The 13,700-nt window shown below is 36.0% G+C and overlaps 1 pseudogene; it reads left to right on the top strand.

Annotated features, from left to right (window-relative positions):
• The window catches only part of LOC115941996 (olfactory receptor 2K2-like), a 16,160-nt pseudogene extending 3,761 nt beyond the window's left edge, over window positions 1–12,399 (top strand).
• Window positions 12,400–13,700: the final 1,301 nt, after the last annotated feature.

Here is a 13,700-nt window from a genome sequence, read left to right on the forward strand (position 1 = left end):
AAAAAAAAAAAACGATAAGCCGAATGTCACCTCCTCAGAAAAAAAAAATAAATATTTTTTAAAAAGTATGATAAAAATAAGTATCTGAGAATATGGAAGATTTCATTTGCCCTTCAAGCCCAGGTGGAAACATTGCCCTATTGTGAAGACCCAGGAATTTCTCTAAAGAATTTTCTCTGCGCTCAGGAAGGCAATTTAAATATTTCTTGCTCTAAGGGACTTATGCACTTTTCTAAGCCATAGCTTTAAATTGCTTCAGGGGAAAGACGTTCAAAACTTTTGAAAACTTCAAGAATAATCCCCTACAGACTTAATTATATTAGATCCATTCTGTGTTTCAAATAACCAATCAGGATATGTCTTAACCCATTCTGTATTATCATATACTGCTGAAATCCTTAATCCAAATATATTCCAGTGGCTTTGTCCATACCTTTGTTCATCCTACCATGTCTTATTGATAATATAGTAGAAACACCTCATTTAGCTACATTAGCTCTTGGTTATTAATAGTAAGAGTAAAAACTTATAAATTTCCAGGCATTGTTATAAGAATTTTATATATATTAAGTCATTTAATTCTTATTTAATTAGTGAGTGAAGAGAAAAAGTGTTTTATTGTACAAAATAATCTAAAAATTATTGAAGCTGAAAATCAGAATTTACTTGTACTTATGTGAATATGAGTGGCATTTTGATATCCACAACAAATTCAGAAATTTTGCAACCATTCAATGAAAACCTAGAAGCCATTGAGCTATTCAGTTTTCTTATTGCAACTCTATAACCTAATTTGTAGCTCAATCCCACTCCATACTGTAAGCATCTCCAAAGAATTCACCTAAACAGGGGCACCTGGGTGGCTCAGTCAATTGAGCCTCTGACTCTTAGTTATAGTTCAAGTCATGATCTCTTAGTTTCAGCTCAGGTCCTGGGGTCAAGCCCCACCCCCGTGTGTGTGTGTGTGTGTGCACGCGCTCGCGCGCGCCCATGCACACACACCAGTCTTACTTTCTCTCACTCTCTCAAATAAATAAATATTTTTTTAAAAGAATAGATATACTTATCACCCACGTGAATTGACATAAAATTACCACCTATCTAATACAAACAGGAGGTAATGATGAATATATGTATAAAATACTAGGTACTCTCAGCCAACTTCTACTTCTGAAGGGTATGTTCTCCTTTCCTTGAACTGCTTCACCCAAATAATGAATATAATTTGTTTACCACGAAACCACTAACCCAGGTAAAACAGACTTTGACTACAGGTCTAAGAACAGTAGGAAAAAAACCATAGCACTGAACAGAAACAAGTTAAAACTGGATATCCAATATCATTGTTTCTGAAGTTCATTGATCTGACCATACAGCTGCAGCCAGCTTCCTGTACATCTTCTTAGGTCCTGGTCTGTCAACATGTGACTGAGCTTCCTTCTCAAAAACAGAGTTCTCTACCCATTTTTTCCCTTCTTCTCAGATCCTAAGGGATCCTCAAAATCCTATATCCAACATTACTTAAGTGAAGCACCTAAGTAAGTCATATCAGAACAATGTGACAAGAAAATAAAATTATTCTTTTACATTTTTTGACAGAAAAGTTTTAGTTACTTTTTTTTAACCTATCATTAAAGCTGGGACATGGGTCATAATTTTATAAAATCAAATGGCTCATTAAAGAGCTCCCCACCAAAGAAAAAAAATTTGTTTAACTATAATTATCTTTTCTGTCATCACCTAGGATGTACAAAATATCCTAATGGGCATGCAGTGCAACTCAGCCTCAATGTGTAATCTCCAGACCTAAAGACATTGCTTAAATTATTTAAATTGAGATTTTACATTTTTTTACTATAAATTAGCCTTTCAAACATAATTAGGCACCTATCTCAATTTTTTCCATTTTTAAAATTACATTTTCTGTTTTCCATGTGTATCTATATTTATTTGAGAAACTTGGACAATTCAGAAAAAATACCATGGTTAATTTTTTAAATGTATCTTTCCAGCATCTATCACACATAAGTTTTCCTGGTTAGGTTTTGGCTTTGCAAACAATGCTAAAGACTAGTTTTTGTTTTTCTTTAATGTTACCATTTCAACATAAGTATTTTTGTATTAATAGAAATTCTTTAAAAACATTATTCAATAGTAGTAAAATAGTCCACCAAATGATGTACTATGATGATTTCATAATTCCCCTCCATCAAAATAGACAAGTATGAAAAACTACTTCAAAACGTAGCAGGTAGGAAGACGGCACTGGAACAGGAAGATGCTGGGCTTGTCTCGTCCCATAAACACAACTAGATAATTATCAAATCATCCTAAATACCCCCAGAATCAACCTGAAGACTGACAGAAAAAACTCCACAACTAAAGGGAAAGAAGAGGACACCTTGAAGAAGGTAAGAAGTGCAAAGATGTGGCTTAGAGGAGAAAAAGGATCAGGGATGCTGCAGAAGAGTGGGAGTCTTGGTCATGGAGAAGGGTGAGAGAAAGAGGAGTACACAGGGAAATGTACAAAGAAAACATTTCCCCAAAGCCATCAGCTGGGAAAACTAGAGAGGCTGAATTTTGTGAGTTCTTGCAACTAGTGGGGCTTAAAGCCTAGAGTTTTAAAGGTCAGTGGGTTTGGCAGGGCTAGAGCCCTAATGGCACTGCACTGGTCCTGCAGAGAAGGCAGGCAAATAGTCCAGGGGCAGATGGCATGGAAGCAATGATATGAAGAACATCTGGGGCACACAGTGGGGAGATTATTAGCTCCTCTTCTAGGAGCATGTCCCTGAGATAGAGCAGTCACAGAAACACCTCTCTGGGAACAAAGGAGCTGGCTGGCACCTCCCTTGCCCCTCACCATTAACACAGAGCCACATGCGGGAAGCAGTGCAGCACTGACACTGGCTGCCTAACTTACTTACACCAAGCCCCCTGACCTCTGGCAGGACTGCCCTTCTAAGTCACTTGCCTCAGTCCAGCATGGTGGGCCTCTCCCCCAAAAGGCCAGCACAAACCCTGCCTATACCACATCTCCCCACTAGAGAGTCCTGCAAGGCCTCAGTTCTGGTGGAGGTGGTGTTAGGTCTCATATCACAAGCAGACAAGAGCACACTTAATTAAAACTCACCACATTCAAGCCAAGAGCCAAACACTACCCACAGTAGGCAAGGAGAACTTCTGCAGATTACTGGCCTGAAGGATAGAGCAGCCAAAACACAACAGTAGAGTGCATGCAACACCCACTGGAAACACTTCCTGAAGTGTCAGGTCCTAGGCACTACATGACCTGTTCTTCATAAGGCCATTACTTTCAGGAGAAGGAGACATCACTGGCTTTTCTAACATAGAGAAAAAAGCAAAATGCCAAGGTGGAGGTATTTCTCCCAAATGAAAGAACAAGATAAGGCTGCAGCCAGCATTCTAAGCAAAACAGATATAAGTAACATGCCTGGTGGGGAATTTAAAGCAACAATCATAAGGATACTCACTGGGCTTGAGGAAAGAAGACATCAGAGAGACCCTTACCACAGAGATAAAAGAGTTAAAAAAAAAATCAACCAGAGATGAAGAATGCAATCAATGAGACTGTAAGCAGGCTTGGTGCAATGAACGGTAGCTAGAAGCAGGAGAAGAATGAATTAATGATATAGAAATAAAATAACAGAATATAATAAAACTGAATGGAAGAGAGAAAGAAGAATTATGCAACAGGAGAAAAGACTTAAGGAACTTAGTGACCCCATCAAACGGAATAAAATTCATATTATAGGAGTCTCAGAATAGAAGAGAGAGAAAAGGGGACAGAAAGTTATTTCAAGAAATAACAACAGAAAATTCCCCTAATCTGGGAAAGGAAACAGACATCCAGATTCAGGAGGCACAGAAAACTCCCATCAAAATCAACAAAAGCAGGCCAATACCAAGACATATTATAATTAAATTTGCAAAATAGACTGATAAAGAAAAAAAGCAGCAAGACAAAAGAAATCCTTAACTTACAAGGGAAAACCCATAAAGCTAGCTGGAGATTTCTCAACAGAAACTTGGCAAGCCAGAAGAGAGTGGCATGATATATTCAAAGTGTTGAATGGAGAACATCTGGAGAGAATGCTTTATCCAGAAAGGCTATTATTCAGAACAGAAGGAGACCTGGAGTTTCCCAAACAAAAACTAAAGGAGTTCATGACCACTAAATCATCCCTGCAAGAAACATTAAAGGAGGCTCTGAGTACAAAGGAGAGACCAAAAGTGGCAAAGGCAAGAAAGGATCAGAGAAAATCTCCAGAAACAATGATAAAACAAGTAATAAAATGGCAATAAATCCATATCTAACAATAATCACTTTGAAAGTAAATGGACTAAACACATCCATCAAAAGACATAGGGTGTCAAAATGGATAAAAAACAAGATCCATCTATAATGCTGCCAAGAGACTCATTTTAGATCTACAGATACTTGCAGATTGAAAGAGAGGGGGTGGAGAAACATTTATCACTGAAATATATGTCAAAAGAAAGCTGGAGTAGCAATACATATATCGGAAAAACTAGGCTTTAAGACAAACACTGCAAAAGGAGACAAAAAAAAGGCATTATATAGTCATAAAGGGGATAATCCAAAAAGAATATATAACAATTATAAATATTTATGCACCCAACATGGGAGCACCCAAATATATAAAACAATTAATAGCAAACACAAAGGAATTAATTGATAATAACACAATAATAGTAGGAACTTTAAAACCCCATTTACATCAATAGATAGATCATCCAAACAGAAAATAAACAAGGAAACAATGGATTTGAATGACACAATGGACCAGATGGACTTAACAGATATATTCAGAACATTCCATCCTGAAATAGCAGAATACACATTCTTTTCAAGTGCACATAGAACATTCTCCAGAATAGATCACATATTAGGTCACAAAACAGGCCTCAACAAATTAAAAAAAAACTGAAGTCATACCATGTACCTTTTCTGACTACAATGCTATGAAACTAGAACTCAACCACAAGAAAAAAATTGAAAAGACCACAAATACATGGAGGTTAAACAACATGCTACTGATCAATGAATGGGTGAATCAAGAAATCAAAGAATAAAAAAAACAAACAAACATGGAAACAAATGAAAATGAAAACACAATAGTCCCAAGCCTTTGAGATGCAGCAAAAGCCATCCTCAGAGGGAAGTATATAGTAATACAGGCCTATTTCAAGAAACAAGAAAAATCTCAAATAAACAACCTAACCTTACACCTAAAGGAGCTGGAAAAGGACAACAAACAAAAATAAAGCCAGCAGAAGGAAGGAAATAATAAATATTAGAGCAGAAATAAATGATATAGAAAACAAACAAACAAAAAACAATAGAACAGAACAATGAAACCAGGTGCTGGTTCTTTGAAAAAATTAGTAAGATTGATAAACCTCTAACCAGACTTACCAAAAAGAAAAGAGAAAGGATCCAAATAAATGAAATCACAAATGAGAGAGTAGAAATAACCAACACTGCAGAAATACAAACAATTATAAGAGAATATTATGAAAAACTATATGCCAATAAATTGGACAACCTGGGAGAAATGGATAAATTTCTAGAAACATATAAACTACCAAAACTGAAACAGAAGAAATAAAAAACTTGAACAGACTAATAACCAGCATAGAAATTCAATCAGTAATCAAAAAACTCCCAAGAATTCTACCATTTTTTTAAGATTTGGAGCAAAGATGTCCTTCAACAGATGAATGGATAAAGAAGATGTGGTTCAAATATACAATAGAATATTACTCAGCCATCAGAAAGGATGGATACCTACCATTTGCATCAACATAGATGGAACTGGAGAGGATTATGCTAAGTGAAATAAGTCAAGTAGAGAAACATAGTTATCACATGGTTTCATTCATATGTGGAACATAAGGAATAGCACATAGGGCCATAGGGGAAAGGAGGAAAAACTGAATGGGAAGAAATCAGAGAGGGAGACTAACCATGAGAGGCTCTGGACTCCAGGAAACAAACTGAGGGTTACAGAAGGAGTGGGGGGAAGGGGTAACCGGGTGATGGGTATTAAGAAAGGCACATGTTGTGATGAGTACTGGATGTTATACACAACTAATGAATCGTTGAACACTACATCAAAAACTAGTGATGTACAGTATGTTGTCTACCTGAATGTAAAAATTAAAAAAAAAAAAGGTTTTATTTATTTATTTTAGAGAGATAGAGCAGAGGGAGAGGTAGAAGGAGATGGAGAGGGAGAATCCCAAGCAGACTCCCCACTGAGCACAGTGCCTGATGCAGGGCTCAATCCCACAACCCTGAGATCATGACCAGAGCCGAAATCAAGAGTTGGATGCTTAACTGATTGAGCCACCCAGGTATCACACTACCAGACATTTAAAGAAGACGTAATACCTATTCTTCTTAAACTATTCCAAAAAAATAGAAAAGGAAGGAAAACTTCCAAATTCATTCTATGAGGCCAGGATTACCCTGATACAAAAATGAGATAAACATTCCACTAAAAAAACAGAACCACAGGACAATATCCCTGAAGAACATGGATTCAAAAATTCTCAATAAAAATGCTTGCAAACCAAATCCAACAATACATTAAAAAATCGTTCACCACAATCAAGTGGGATTTATTCCTGAGATGCAATGTAGTTCAATATTTGCAAAATAATTACATTAATAAAAGAAAGGATAGAACCATATGATCATTTCAATAGATGCAGAAAAAGCATTTGACAAAGTACAGCATCCATTCATGATAAAAACCCTCAACAAAGTAGGTTTAGAGGGAACATACTTCAACATAAGAAAGGCCATGAAAAACCCACAGCTAATATCATCCTCAAATGGGGAAAAACTGAGAATTTTTCCTCTATGGTCAGGAACAAGACAAGGATATCCACTCTCACCACTGTTATTTAACATAGTACTGGAAGCTCCAGCCACAGAATCAGACCAAAAAAAAAAAAAAAAAGAAGAAATGAAATGAAAAAGAAATAAAAGGCATCCAAATTGGCAAGAAAGAAATAAAACTTCTACTGCTTGCAGATGACATGATATTCTATATAGAAACCAAAAGACTCCACCAAGAAACCACTAAAACTAATATACAAATTCAGTAAACTCGCAGAATACAAAATCAATGTACAGAAATCTGTTGCATTTCTATACACCAATAATGAAGCAGCAGAAAGAGAATTTAAGGAATCAATCCCATCTACAATTGCACCAAAAACAGTAAGATACCTAGGAATAAACCTAACCAAAGAGGCAAAAGACCTGTATTCTGAAAACTATAAAACACTGATGAAAGAAACTGAAGATGACACAAAGAAATGGAAAAACATTCATGCTCATGAATTGGAAGAACAAATATTGTTAAAATGTATATGCTACCTAAAGCAATCTACAAATTTAATACAATCCCTATCAAAATAACAACAGCATTTTTCACAGAGCTAGAACAAACAATACTAAAATTTGTATGGAACCACAAAAGACCTCAAATAGCCAAATCAACCTTGAAAAAGAAAAAAGCAAAGCTGGAGGCATCACAGTTCCAGACTTCAAGTTATATTACAAAGCTGTAACCATCAAGGCAGCATGGTACTGGCACAAAAACAGATACAAAGATCAATAGAACAGAATAGAAAACCCAAAAATGCACCCACAACTATATGGTCAATCTTTCAAAGCAGAAAAGAATATGAAATGGGAAAAAGACAGTCTCTTTAACCAATGGTGTTGGGAAAACTGGACAGCAACATGCAAAAGAATGAAACTGGACCACTTTCTTACACCCTACACAAAAATAAATTCAAAATGGATGAAAGACCTAAATGTGAGACAGGAAACTATCAAATTCCTAGAGAAGAACATAGGCAGAAACCTCTTTGACATCAGCTGTAGCAACTTCTTTCCAGATATGTCTCCTGAGGCAAGGGAAACAAAAGCAAAAATAAACTATTGGGACTACATCAAAATAAAAAGCTTCTGCACAGTGAAGGAAACAATCAATAAAACTAAAAGGCAACCTACGGAATGGAAGAAGATATTTGCAAATGACATATCTGATAAAGGGTTAGTATCCAAAATATACAAAGAACTTATCAAACTCAATACCCAAAACACCAATAATCCAGTTAAGAAATGGGCAGAAGACACAAATAGATATTTTTCCAAAGAAGACATCCAGATGGCTAACAGACACATGAAAAGATGCTCAACATCACTCATCATTAGGGAAATACAAATCAAAACTGCAATGAGATATCACCTCACACCAAAATGGCTAAAATCAACAACACAAGAAACAACAGGTGTTGGCAAGGATGCAGAGAAAGGGGAACCCTCTTACACTGTTAGTGGGAATACAAACTGCTGCAGCCAATGTGGAAAACAGTATGGAGATTCCTCATAATGTTAAAAATAGAACTACCCTATGATCCAGCAATTGCACTACTAGGTATTTACCCAAAGAATACAAAAATATGAATTCAAAAGGATACATGCACCCCAATGTTTAAAACAGCATTGTCTACAATAGCCAAATTATGGAAACAGCCCAAGTGTCCATTGATGGATGAATGGATAAAGAAGATGTGGTTTGTATATACAATGGAACATTACTAAGCCATCAAAAGAATGAAATCTTGCCATTTGCAACAACATGAATAGAGCTTGAGAGTATTATGCTAAGTGAAATAAGTCAGTTGGATAAAGACAAATGCCATATGATTTCACTCATATGTGGAATTTAGGAAACAAAACAAATGAATGATGGGTAAAAAAAAAAAGAGAGAGAGAGGTAAACCAAGAAACAAACTCTTAACTATAGAGAAGAAACTGATGGTTACAAGAGTGGAGGCAGGTGGGAAAGGAGTTAAATTGGTGATGAGGATTAAGGAGTGCACTTGTGATGAGCGCTGGGTGTTGTTTGGAAGTGTTCAATCACTATATTGTACACCTGAAACTAATATGACACTATGTTAACTAACTGGGATTTAAGTAAAAACTTTTTTAAAAGGTAGCAGGCAATGATGGCAATATTATCTAAAATCCCAAATCCTATGGGCAATAAATAGAAATTTACAGGTACTATCAGTAATCTTAATTTTTTTCTTTCCTTTACACAGATTCTGGGCCTCGTCTTATAAAGAAGTAATAAAAAATGCAGGAAGCATTTCAAACACAAATGTATTCGAGACAGTACTCTTTTGAAGAATGGAATATTTGGAATCTATCAGTTACTTCTTAAAGGAGCTACTCTAGCATTGCAAGAGAAATATAATTACCTCCACTCAATTTGTTATTTTTTTTAAAGATTTTATTTATTCATTTGACAGAGATAGATACAGCAAGAGAGGGAACACAAGCAGGGGGAGTGGGAGAGGGAGAAGCAGGCTTCCCGCAGAGCGAGGAGCCCGATGCGGGGCTCAATCCCAGGACCCTGGGATCATGACCCGGGCCGAAGGCAGACGCTTAACGACTGAGCCACCCAGGTGCCCCAATTTGTTATTTTTTTAAAGCATCAAAAGAGATGAGTGGCTTTCTGTAGGAATGATTATAAGAAAATCTCTTGGCAGCAACAATTTTGGGGCTGTTAGAATACCAAATATACCACCTTAGTCTCAGCATAAAAGAATTATTTTCTGAAAATAATTTCCAAATAGGGATAAACATTTTGAAGAACTTAGAAGGGAAGAAATGGCATTTGATCGGATCCATATCTTCCCTAAAACGGCTTCAGTATAGACTCCAGATTACTAACGCTTGTTCAAAGCCTCTATCAGAGTTTTACTGGCAGACTAAAAGTAGGTTGATAATGCTTCTGCAGTAATTCAAATTTCATTCTTAAACAGGAGTGTATCTTGGCCTAGCCACCTCCTCATGTTCTCTTTGTAAACTTGCATAGTTTGGTGCAGCTTACATTGGATAAGGGTCCTCTTTCCAATAGCCAATAGGATTGTAAACTTCCTTCTAAATTGACTACATGGTATGATCATTGTTTCCTTAGAGAGCAACATAACTTACTGTCAAATGACAATCACAAGGCAAATCCTATACCATCTCCACAGCCGTTGTTTGAAAATACTAAGTAGTAACTCATCCATTGGATCAATTAATTTATTTATCTAGGGAAATATTTTGCAACTCTGGTTAAAAACATGCAGAGCTGTTTTGAAAAGGACATTCTGTGATTCATTTACTATAAACAGGAAGGTCATTTACTAATATTTACTCTCTAATATTTTTTTCAAATTGAAGAAGTTCCATGCTCTTTGGCACACAACCCAGATGCTTTAGCTCACCCAAAGTTCTTTCTTTAAAAAAATATTGGCCCTAACTGCAAATTCAACAACTGCAAGATAAATAACTTTCAGATCGACAGCCTATATGCAATTTAGTTGCTTGTACATCTACAATCTAAAGAACATGAAACTGTTTTATACAGAACTCTCACCTCCAAGTCTCATCAGAATGTTCAGTTTCACACTGCCTACTATCCAGTTACAATTGTACACACAACTGAAGCACCAATGGTGTTCTCCAAGGTTTTAGAGAGAAGCGATCTAAGAGGCCTTGTGACTCATGTGTTCTGTAGAAAGCAGCATCGGCATCACCCAGTAACATGTTAGTAAGTGTAGATCTCAGGAGCCACTTCAACCCAACTGAATCAGAATCTATATTCTTCAAAGATTCCCCAGGTGGTTCACATATGGCCTAAAGTTTGTGAGACACCACTAGATCAGTGGCTTTCCTCCTTATTTGCATACAAAAATCATCTGGAGAGCATTATTTTTAAAAAGGTGTCTGATTCCCACCCTTTAGCTACTTACAGAATTTTTGGATGACAATAAAGTGTAGCTAAAAAATATATGAGATTTAAAATCAGAAAAAGCAGACTTGAATAGCAGCTTATTTACTCACGATTTTATGTAAATTTCTTCTCTCTGGATTTCATTTTCCTCAGCGAATTATAGTGATAATAAAATAGGTAATATGTGTGAACATGTTTGTTAACTATAAAACTCTAAACAAATGATATTGTTAGTGAATGTCATAGTGTAAAATCAAATAAGTAAATCTTTGTTGAGAAAAATAAAGCATGCTCTCTCTAAAATATTGATTTTTAAAGTGGAGTTTATGGATTGATTGCATCAGAAATAGCAGATGTTTGTTAAAATGCAAATCACTCTTCCCTGCCTCAGAACTTGTGCATTATAATCTCAGAAAACAGAACACAGAAGCCTGCATTTTTAATAAGTTACCCATGTGGGTCAGCTGCTTTATGAGCCAGAAGAGGAATCTCACGAGCTCTCACTACTGTTACCACTATGCCAGCTGGTGCTCACATAGTTGTTGGACCTCCTACGCCACTTATCTTTTACTTTATATAATATGGGACCACCCATTTAACTCATATGCTGTTTCTTTTTCTGGCTTATTCCAGGTATGAAAAAGGAAAATGGAAAGGACCAATTGGACAACTGAAATTCAGTACATTCTGAGTACCAAGGAACTGAAAAAAATTCTTTTTTGTCATTTGGTTAGTGCTATACCTGGCACTCCTCCCGGAGAACAGCACCTTGGTCATCATAACCCTCCTAGAAGCCTGCCTCTACATGCCTTGTCATTGTGGATATCTGGTATTTATCCTCTTTTGTCCCCTCTATGCTGACAAACTTGCTACCATAAAAAAAAAAAACACCTCTCATTCACAGGCTGTATTATATAAATGTCTATCTCTTCATGTAATGGGGTCCACAGAGTGTGTGTTCCTGGCAGTGATAGCATATGGCTTCTACATGGTCATCAGCAAATCTCTGAAATAGCCCATCATCATAAACAAGGCAGTTTGTGTTTAGATGGCAGCTGTCTCCTGGAGATTAGGCTTTTTCAATGGAATGACAGAAAATGTACTCTCATTAAGAGTGTTCCTTCATGGAAGAAATGTCATTAATCATTTTGTGTGAAATACTAACTTTAATAAGGCTGGCCTGAACAAGTGTTTTCTTGAAAAATAGTATAATAATGTTGGGCAATGTAATATTTTCATTTGCTCCATTCCTTCTAATTTCTGTTTCCCATATTTTCATCATCTATACTGTACCAAAAATTACTTCAGCTGAAGGAAGAAAAAAGGCCTTTTCTGCATAACAGTGGTGACTATATCTTATGGGACAGTCCTCTTCATGTACATGAAGCTGAAGTCCAAAGACATTGACTTCAGACAAACTGGTTACCCTTCTCTATGGGTAGTCAACCCCATGCTCAATCCTATCATCTATAACCTGAGAAATAAGGAAGTGCTTGGGGCTATGGGAAAATTAATGAGTAGATACTGGTTATGGAGAAAATGATGAGAAACTAATATCCTTGAATTCATGCACAAAAGAAGCTCACATCACTCAGGGGGAAAAAAGAAGCTCACATATTTTGAGACAAGGGTTTTCAATATAAAGAGAACAAAAGAAGGTCATATGTAGAATCTCAGAACTTAGTCTAATTATATCACTTTGGGAAAATAACTATGATTTCATTAAAAGGTAGGGCTAAGTAGTCTAAGAAATGCAAGTAAACTTATGGAAACAAAAAATATCTCAAATTAAGCCTTTCCAAGAAAATCCAACACATACAGCTATTTAACAAATAAAACATATATTTTAGTAGCTTTTATTTGAAATACTTTTGATATATTTGTGCTTGTTTTTTTTTTTTTTTAATTTTACCGAGACCTCATTTGGCCCCAACCTACATTTCCAACTACACATTTCACCTTTTTGTTTCCTACCTATACTGCCCCCATTCCCTTTGCAAATACTGTACTCCACTCACTGCAGTTACCCAATTCTTTTATGTTCTTTCTCACCTAAGAACAATAGCAAATGCTATTTCTTCTGAATTGTCAGATTTCTCTTTCTCTAGTGAAATCTTAGCAATGACAGAAGAAATAGGTTAAGTGTTACATCTTCTGTAAAGCCTTCCAATAACTCCCTTGAGTTAGTTCCCCCCTCTTCTATGCTATCCTGACCCTTACCTACTCCAGCAAATTTTCCTTTATGTTATGACCATTTGTTAGCTTCTGAAATGTTCCCAATGGCAGAACTATGGCTCACTGTTCTCAGTATTAAGTACAATGCCAAATTAATTAAAAATAGTGGGTAGTCTTTAACTATTGAAATGAAAAAAGAATAGTAAAATTACAAGTCCAAATATCTGAAATACCACTTAGGGAAATAAGAGAAATGGGCTTTATATACTACTTCATCCCCAACTACAATTCTGAATACTTTTGTAAAATACCAGCTAATCTTTAAATGTAAGAGAAAATAGGAGATGATAAAAGTAGAACTGAGTAAAATATGCTGAAAAGGTCCTAAAAGTGTCTCCTCTGTGTGACTATTGAGTTGTAATACATAGTGGTGTTTGGAAGATATAATTGCCCTTCGGATTTCATTTCTACTCCAATCGTGCACTATAAACTCAGATTTCATTTTTAAGAACAAATTTTAAATTAATTCCACATACAGGGTAGTAAGATTTCTGAGGAATGTTGTCAAAATACCTTGGAAGACAAAGATTATTTGTTTTTCACATACACACACACACACACATTTAGTTTGCAGCACAAATGGAAAGACCCTGATTCAAAATCAAAATT

Source organism: Leptonychotes weddellii, chromosome 14, assembly GCF_054177405.1.
Source record: "Leptonychotes weddellii isolate Sample4059 chromosome 14, ASM5417740v2, whole genome shotgun sequence".
NCBI classification, from domain to species: Eukaryota; Metazoa; Chordata; class Mammalia; order Carnivora; family Phocidae; genus Leptonychotes; species Leptonychotes weddellii.